Here is a 7,892-nt window from a genome sequence, read left to right as displayed (position 1 = left end):
AAGTAATCTAACAGCTATTCAGACAGACTTGAGTTGTCAGGTGTGAACTTTATTTTTTTAATATTTAATTTATTTTTACGTGGATCATATTGAAAATGGCATACCTTCACACAGTGCTTGGTGCCGTCCCACTTCCCCTTTCCCCCCTCCCAACAGTGAGTGTCCTGGTATGAACTTTAAAGTGGCACTTTAGAAATGGATCAAATTTTGGTATTTGATCCTTAAGCAAACAATTCTTACCAATTAATAAATGAGATTTCGCCAGGCATGGTAGCCCATGCCTATAATCCTAGGACATAGAAGACTGACACAGGAGGATTTCAGCAACCTATCAAGACTCCCAGCAACTTAGCAAGACCGTTTTAAAATAAATAATAAAATAGGGCTTAGGAGTGTAGCTCAGAGATACAATGCCCCTGAGTAAAATCCCAAGTACGACAAAAAGAGAAATAACTACAGATTTAAGGATAACGGTGACTTCAGTGTCCTCCTCAGCACTTAGGACTTGCATAAACAATGTGAAGGTCATAGCTAGACATGACTGTGTTCTTCCTTTACTCGGGTCAAGTGGTATATTCACTTTTTGTTGGAGGGGGATTCTGATACCGGGGATTGGGCCCTGGGGGCATTCTAACTCTAAGATACACTTCTAGTCTCTCTATTTCTTATTTTGAAATAGGGTCTCACTAAATTGCCGAGTCTCACTATGTTGCTGAGGCTGGGTTTGAACCTGTTGCAGCCTCCCAAGGTGGTACCTCCACTCTTGGCTCACATTTTCTCTTTAACTATTAAGTCTCCTTACGTCTGCCTCAGTTGGTCCATGTCTCCAAACACTGAAGTGTGCCTTTAGGTTATATCTAATGCAAACAAAGTTAACTTGATGTAACGTTGGCAAAATTTGCATGTTAAGCTTTGTAAACACGTTATAATAAAGTGTCTGTGTAATTTAAAAAGAAAAATAAGAAGTTTGAGGACAAAGCCTTGTTATAGCTCTCTGTGGACTTTTTATGTACCTTGTTTTTTATCTGACACACTTTGTGGTTTTTTCAGGCCAAAACACAACATTATTCCTCCCCAAAGATATCTCTCTGGTCTTATTTTTGCAAATAACAAAATCTACTTATAAACTGGGCATGGTGGCACACACCTGTCATCTCAGTACTTGGGAGGATGAGACAGGAGGATCACAGGTTTAAGGCTAACCTCAGCAACTTAGTGAGACCCTATTTCAAAATAAAAGGGGCTGAGGGTGTAGCTTGGAGGTAGAATGTCACATTATTAAGGAGTTCAAAGCACAGTAACCCCCACGAAATTATAATGAAGAAATTAGATGATTCTGTATGTGAAGAGAGGGTACCATTCATAGTGAGGCCACGTCATGTTGGAGAACTAACTATAATAAGGTATTTGTTATTTCAAATACAAGTGGCTCCGTGTGAATATTAAATTGCAGGGAAAAGCATCTCGATTTGTGTTTTAGAGATCTGCTTCTTATAGTGTTTATACTATAGTTTGAGATAAAAACTTGGCATCTGGAAAAAATAGGTTAAAAGCAAATATATCTATTTTGCAAATACATGTATTTTGTTGATCTAAAAGATCAATAAAGTTGGTGATAGAAAGGTCTATGGTGTTAGATGATAGATATTAAATATAATATATATAAATATATATTAAAATATATAAAATATATATGTATATATATATAAATTTTTTTTGTGGTGCTGGAGATAGAACTCAGGGGCTTTTCTACTTCAGGCTATACTCCCAGACCTATTTTATACTTTATTTGGAAACAAAGTCACACAAAGTTGCTGAGAGCATCACTAAATAGCTGAGGCTGGCTTTGAACCTGTGCTATCCTCCTTACTCAGCCTCCCAAGAGCAGGGATTACAAGTGTGCATCACCGTGTCTGGCTCTAGATATTAAATATTTAAATTGGATGGCGCATGGTGGCTCACACCTGTAATCCCAGTGCTTGGGAGACTAGAGAAAGGAGGATTGCAGGTTGGAGGCCAACCTCAGGAACTTAGCAAGACTCTTTTTAAAAATAATAAGTAGTTGGGCGTGGTGGCCAACAATTGTAATCCAGCATTTGAGAGGCTGAGAAAGGAGGGTCGCGGTTCCTAGACAGCCTCAGCTACTTAGTGAGGCACTTTGCAAGTCAGTGAGACCCTGTTTCAAAATAAAGAATAAAAAATAGAATTTTTTATTAAGATAAAAAATAAAGAATAAAATTTTAATTTTATAAATAAAATGAAATAAACTTATTTTTATTTTATTAAAATAAATAAAGAATAAAAAATGTAGCTATGAGGTAGACTGTCCCTGGGTTTCATCCCAGTACCGCAATGATAATGATAATAATAATAATAACAATAACTATAATAATAATAATAAATAATAACAACAACAACAAATAAAATAGGGTTAGGGGTGTGGCTCAGAGTTAGAACTCCCTGGGTTCAATCCCCAGTTCCAAGACAAAAATCAAATATTTATTTATTTATTTATTTATTTATTTATTTATTTATTTAGTGGTACTGGGGTTCCTGGAAGCCTTCTACCTTCGGGCTACACTCCCAGACCTATTTTATAGGTTTTATTTGGAAACGGTCTCTTAAGCCAGCGCGGCTGGCTTCAAACCTGCACGATCCTCCTGTCTCCACCTCCCAAGCGCGAGGATTACAAGCGTGCGCCACCACGCCCGGCACAAAAAATCAAATATTTAAATCAGGAATAATCTACAACTCAGAAAGCCCTGGCTGTTCTATGGTCACACAGAAAACTACAGTAAAGAGCATAAAGCTTTTCAAAGCACCTGGGACGATGGGAAGAAACCTCGAAAGGCAGTTTTTCCTGTGGAACAGCACACTCCCCTGCACTGGCCATGAGCTCCCACGTGCACTGAAAAGCCACTTCTGTGCTTTCTTTGATAATTCTCTGAGCTGTTTTCAGCTCCCTTTTCATCATGGCCATCTATGCAACAAGGAAATTGCTGTCAACACCACCATGGCCAAAGCTAATCTGTGGCAAGACAAATGACAGTGAGTAATTGTCGCCTGTGGCGTCTCAGCAATTACTCTGAGGCAATGCTAAGACATAAGTAATACTGGACCATTGATCAGCTCAGGAAAACAAGGATTCAGCCTAGTGGTTGGCCTTTATCCATTTCCTTTTTTGCCTTGCTATATGAAACCTAAAATTTGGGAGGCGTTTAATTTTCTAGCAACATGCCAGGCTGAAAAAATAGACTTTTCTATAAGTATTCCTTATGTGTGTGTGTGGGGTGGGGGGGTGGGGGGGTGGATTGTGCAATTGAGTTACTGCTAAAGAGACCGGATTAGTTGGCCTCTGGCTTCTTTTTTTTGACTTTTCTTGCCTGCTGATGGAAACATAAATACTCTACTTAAATCTCCAACAATAATATGACTATCACTTAGCAATGATAGGGGTAGCATATTGGATCTTCTGGCTCCAAATCCATAGACGACTTCTTGTTCCTTCTCGTTACAGCAAGCCAATTTCTTCTTGGAAATCAAGATCAGTTTCGTTAACTAGGAGAGAAACCTCTTCCTGTTACTGTAGTGGTGTGAGGACCTCAAAACAGTTCAGGTGCTGTCAGGTGCAGTGGCACAGTACTTGGGGAGCTGAGACTGGAGGATCCTAAGTTCAAAACTAGCCTCAGCAACTTAGCAAGACTCTAGCTGTGTGTGTGTGTGTGTGTGTGTGTGTGTGTGTGTGTGTGTGTGGTGTGTGTGTGTGTGTGTTCACGCGCACACACGCGCGCGTGTGTGACATTGGAGTGAGGTGTAGCTCAGAGATAGAATGGCCCTGGGTTCAAATCCCAATACCACAAACAAAAAAATAAATGGCTAGGGTGCACTCAACTTAATGAGACACGGTAGTGTGAGTGTTCTCTTACTGACATATAGTACCTCTGAGTACAGCAAGATTACAATGCTGGAAATGAGAAGTGAAATTTTCAGAAATGGGATTAGAGGTGTATTCTTGAAAAGGGCTACTTCCTAGTCTATACCATTTTTACAAATCCATGCATCTTGGCTATGAATGAAGGAGAAAATCCAGCCACATCATACTAACATAGTTATTTATCAAATTCATGCAATTCAATTATGAATCTAAAATTATAGGGAAAATATCTAAATTTGTGTTTTAGAGATCATCTCATAGTAATGTTTTGTGTACCATAGGTACTTGTAAAGACATATATCACTTTTTTTTATACTGGAGATTGAACCCAAGACCATTCTCTCTCTGAGCTACACTCTTCACCCTTTTTATAATTCTCTTTGAAATAGTCTCACTGAGTTGCTGAGGGCGTCCCTAAATTGCTGAGGCTGGCTCAACTGGGATTATAGGTGTGCACCACCAAACCCAGATGGCTTTCTCTTACTCCTAATCTGTTTTATTTTTTTTATTTTGAAATAAGGTCTCGCTAAATTGCTAAGGGTCTTTCTGAATTGTTGATGCACCAGTATTGGGAAGAGGCTTCAAAATGTATTAAAGTACCAGTATTGGGAAAGATGTTCAATTTTCAGAATATATCCTTGGTAGTAAAGAGCCAGGAGCTTCAAGGAAAGGGCTGCAGATTTCCAGGTGCCAAGAGTAATTGGCAAGAGAATAGAAGAAGCCCAAGAGCCTAGGGTCTTTTTCTATTTGTAAGAGAAGGGGACTTCCTTAAAGGATGTGGGGGAATCCCAGACTCCAGATAAAGCAACTTAACACATTTTGGAGTGTAACAAAAGGTGTGGGGGTCTGTGCTAGAAACAAAGCTGCCCCTCTCTGCAGGAAAACCTGGAAATCTGTAATCTGCCGTGATTACAAGCATGCGCCAGCATGCTTGGCTTCCAAAAAATTTCTTGAAAATAAAAACCTAAGTTTGATAGGAATCTATCCAATATAATGCCATGCACACAAAGTGAAAATCCACAGTGAAATTAAATATGAAAGGGAAGAATAATATATAAAATATTCAGAAATGTTTAAGTCTGAGGAAATAGAAGGAACACATTAATTTTATAAGCACATACTTAAAATGTTCAGGGTTATTAACAAAGATATTTTGTTGCCAGGCATGTTAACACATGCCTGTAATTCCAGTACTTAAGAGTCTGAGAAGAGGATCAATGATTCAACACCAGCCTCAACAACTTAGCTAGATTCTGTTTCAAAAATAAAATATAAGCCCGGCATGGTGGCGCACACTTGTAATCTCAGCATTCGAGAGGCTGAGACCAGAGGATGGATCATGGTTTGCAGACAGCTGCAGGTACTTAGCAATGACCTTTGTGACTCAGAGAGACCCTGTTTCAAAATTTAAAGAACTAAAAAAAAAAAAAAAAAAAAAAAAAGCCGGGTGTGGTGGCGCACACTTGTAATCCCTGCGTTTGGGAGGCTGAGACAGGAGGATCGCACGGGTTCAAAGCCAGCCTCAGCTACTTAGTAAGGCTCTCAGCAACGTAGTGAGACCCTGTTTCAAAATAAAGAATAAAATAGGTCTGGGAGTATAGCCTGGAGGTAGAAAGCCTCTGGGTTCCACCCCCAGTACCACCAAAAATAAATAAATAAATAAATAAATAAATAAATAAATAAGACTAATAAAAACAGGGCTGGGGGTGTAGCTTGGAGGTAGAATGCTCCTGGGTTCCATCCTCAGTATCTCAAAAATAAATAAATAAATAAATAAATAAATAAATAAATAAATAAATAATAAGGGCCGGGGGTGTAGTTCAGAGGTAGAATGTTCACGTGTTCAATCTCTGTTACCAAAAGAAGATATTCTATCAATTAACCTGTGTTGTATATGAATATATGTTCTTTTAACTTTTCAATGCCATTATATATTTGATGGGGAACACCTAAGGATACAAACTCTGGAGAAACTTCAATCTCTGTATCTTGGCAAGCAATTTTATAATGACAAACAGGCTCACAGCAAATGGTGTGTGTTACAACCAGGACTGATGGCTGGGCTCTGGGGTCCCAGTAAAACTCACTGTCCTGCATAGGCTCGTGCTCTGTGGAACCTGGAGGAAGTCAAACACAGTGGAAGAGCTGGAGACACAAGAGCCCTGTGGAAAAGCTGGTGTACACTCTGGGGTCCTGCTCAGGGCTCAGGTTGGATTAAGGGCTGTGGTGATTTACATCAGCTACCCGTAAGCTAACTTTTAATGACTTTCTAGATCCTGAACCTTACTTTCTGATGTGGTTCAACTTGGGAAAAGACGCACAGTCAAAAAGTCATTTTGCACTTCTAACTAATAAACCTAATCATTCACCAGGAGACTCCTTTGCAGCTGAGAGTGGTCTGTAGTCCCCTGTGGGCATCAAAATGATGCACAGTGAACAAGGTTACCGAAGCAGCAGATAACAGGGTGACGGAGTCCACTGAGAGAAGAAGCCTTGTCGCCCTGTCCCTGATATGCACTCCTGGCTGCTCAGATGCTGCTTCTGTGAGATGCAGCACTATCTCAGGATGCCGGCTGCCTAGAGCAAAGCTTCTGCAGTGCTAAGTCTTCAAGACAATAGGGAGGTAGGAGATCTGCCACTGCCTAATCCCCTGTGTTTCTACACGGAGACTTCTTATATATGATTTGCCTTCTGAATATATTCTCTGTTATTATACACCCATATTTTCCTATTTATTTATTTATTTATTTATTTATTTATTTATTTATTTATTTTGGTGGTACTGGGGATGGAACCCAGGGGCCTTCTACCTTCTACCTCTGGGCTACACTCCCAGACCTATTTTATATTTTATATGAAAACAAGGTCTCACTAAGTTGCTGAGAGCCTCACTGAGTAGCTGAGGCTGGCTTCGAACCTGCGCGATCCTCCTGTCTCAGCCTCCCAAGCGCGGGGATTACAAGCGTGCGCCACCACGCCCAGTCATATTTTCCTTTTTAAATATATGTTTAGCGAGGTATACTGGAGCATGTTTGTAATCCCAGTACTTGGAAGGCTGAGACAGAAAGATTGAAGGTTCACAGCCAGTCTCAGCTACTTAGTGAGGACCTTGGCAATGTAGTGAGACCCTATTTCAAAATAAATAATAAAAATAGAACTAGTGTGTAGCTTAGAGATAGAATGCCATGGGGCTCAAACCCTGGTATGACAAAAATGAATAAACAAACAAGTACTTTAATAAATAAATATATTTTATTGATGCATTGTTGTTTTATTTTGTTGTTTTCTGATAGTACTAGGCATTGAACTCAGGTGTTCTACATACAAGCTCTAGCTCCAGCTTTCTTATGTTTTTAGTTTGAAACAGGGCCTCATTAGTTTGCTGAGGATGGCCTCAAATCTAAGATTTTCCTGTCTCAGCCTTCCACGAACTGGATTATAGGTGTGTGCCATGACACCCAGCTTCAATTCCAAAATCTTTTATGGTAAATTAAGTGTGCTAGAAATTTGTCCCATAGCTCTCAACTTTCTAAATTTATTGCCATAGTTTATCACAATGTTATCTTTTAACAAATGTATTCTGTTTCACAGTTACTCCCTCTAACATTTTAATCCTGACATCATTGTGCCCTCTTGTTGAGTGGCCTCACTGAGCTGTGTCACATTATCATTCTCCTAAGGAGCTGACTTTGTGTTTCCTTTCCATTTGTGTTGTTTGCTACTATTCTGCATTTCTCCACCCCAATACCTTTTATTTATTTTTAATTTATTATTGGTGCATTATAGTCATACCTCTTAGTGGAGTGCAAGATGATTCTCTTTGTTTATTTTTAGGACTCATTTTGTAATTCCTTTTTCTACTCTCATAGTCTCACCCCTGATTCTTATCCAGGCTTCATATTTATTTGATTATGAGACAAATGAAATAACTATGGTGCATCTTCATAGTGGACTATCT

Source organism: Muscardinus avellanarius, assembly GCF_963383645.1.
Source record: "Muscardinus avellanarius genome assembly, chromosome: 10".
NCBI classification, from domain to species: domain Eukaryota; kingdom Metazoa; phylum Chordata; class Mammalia; order Rodentia; family Gliridae; genus Muscardinus; species Muscardinus avellanarius.
This window is presented reverse-complemented; position numbering follows the sequence as displayed.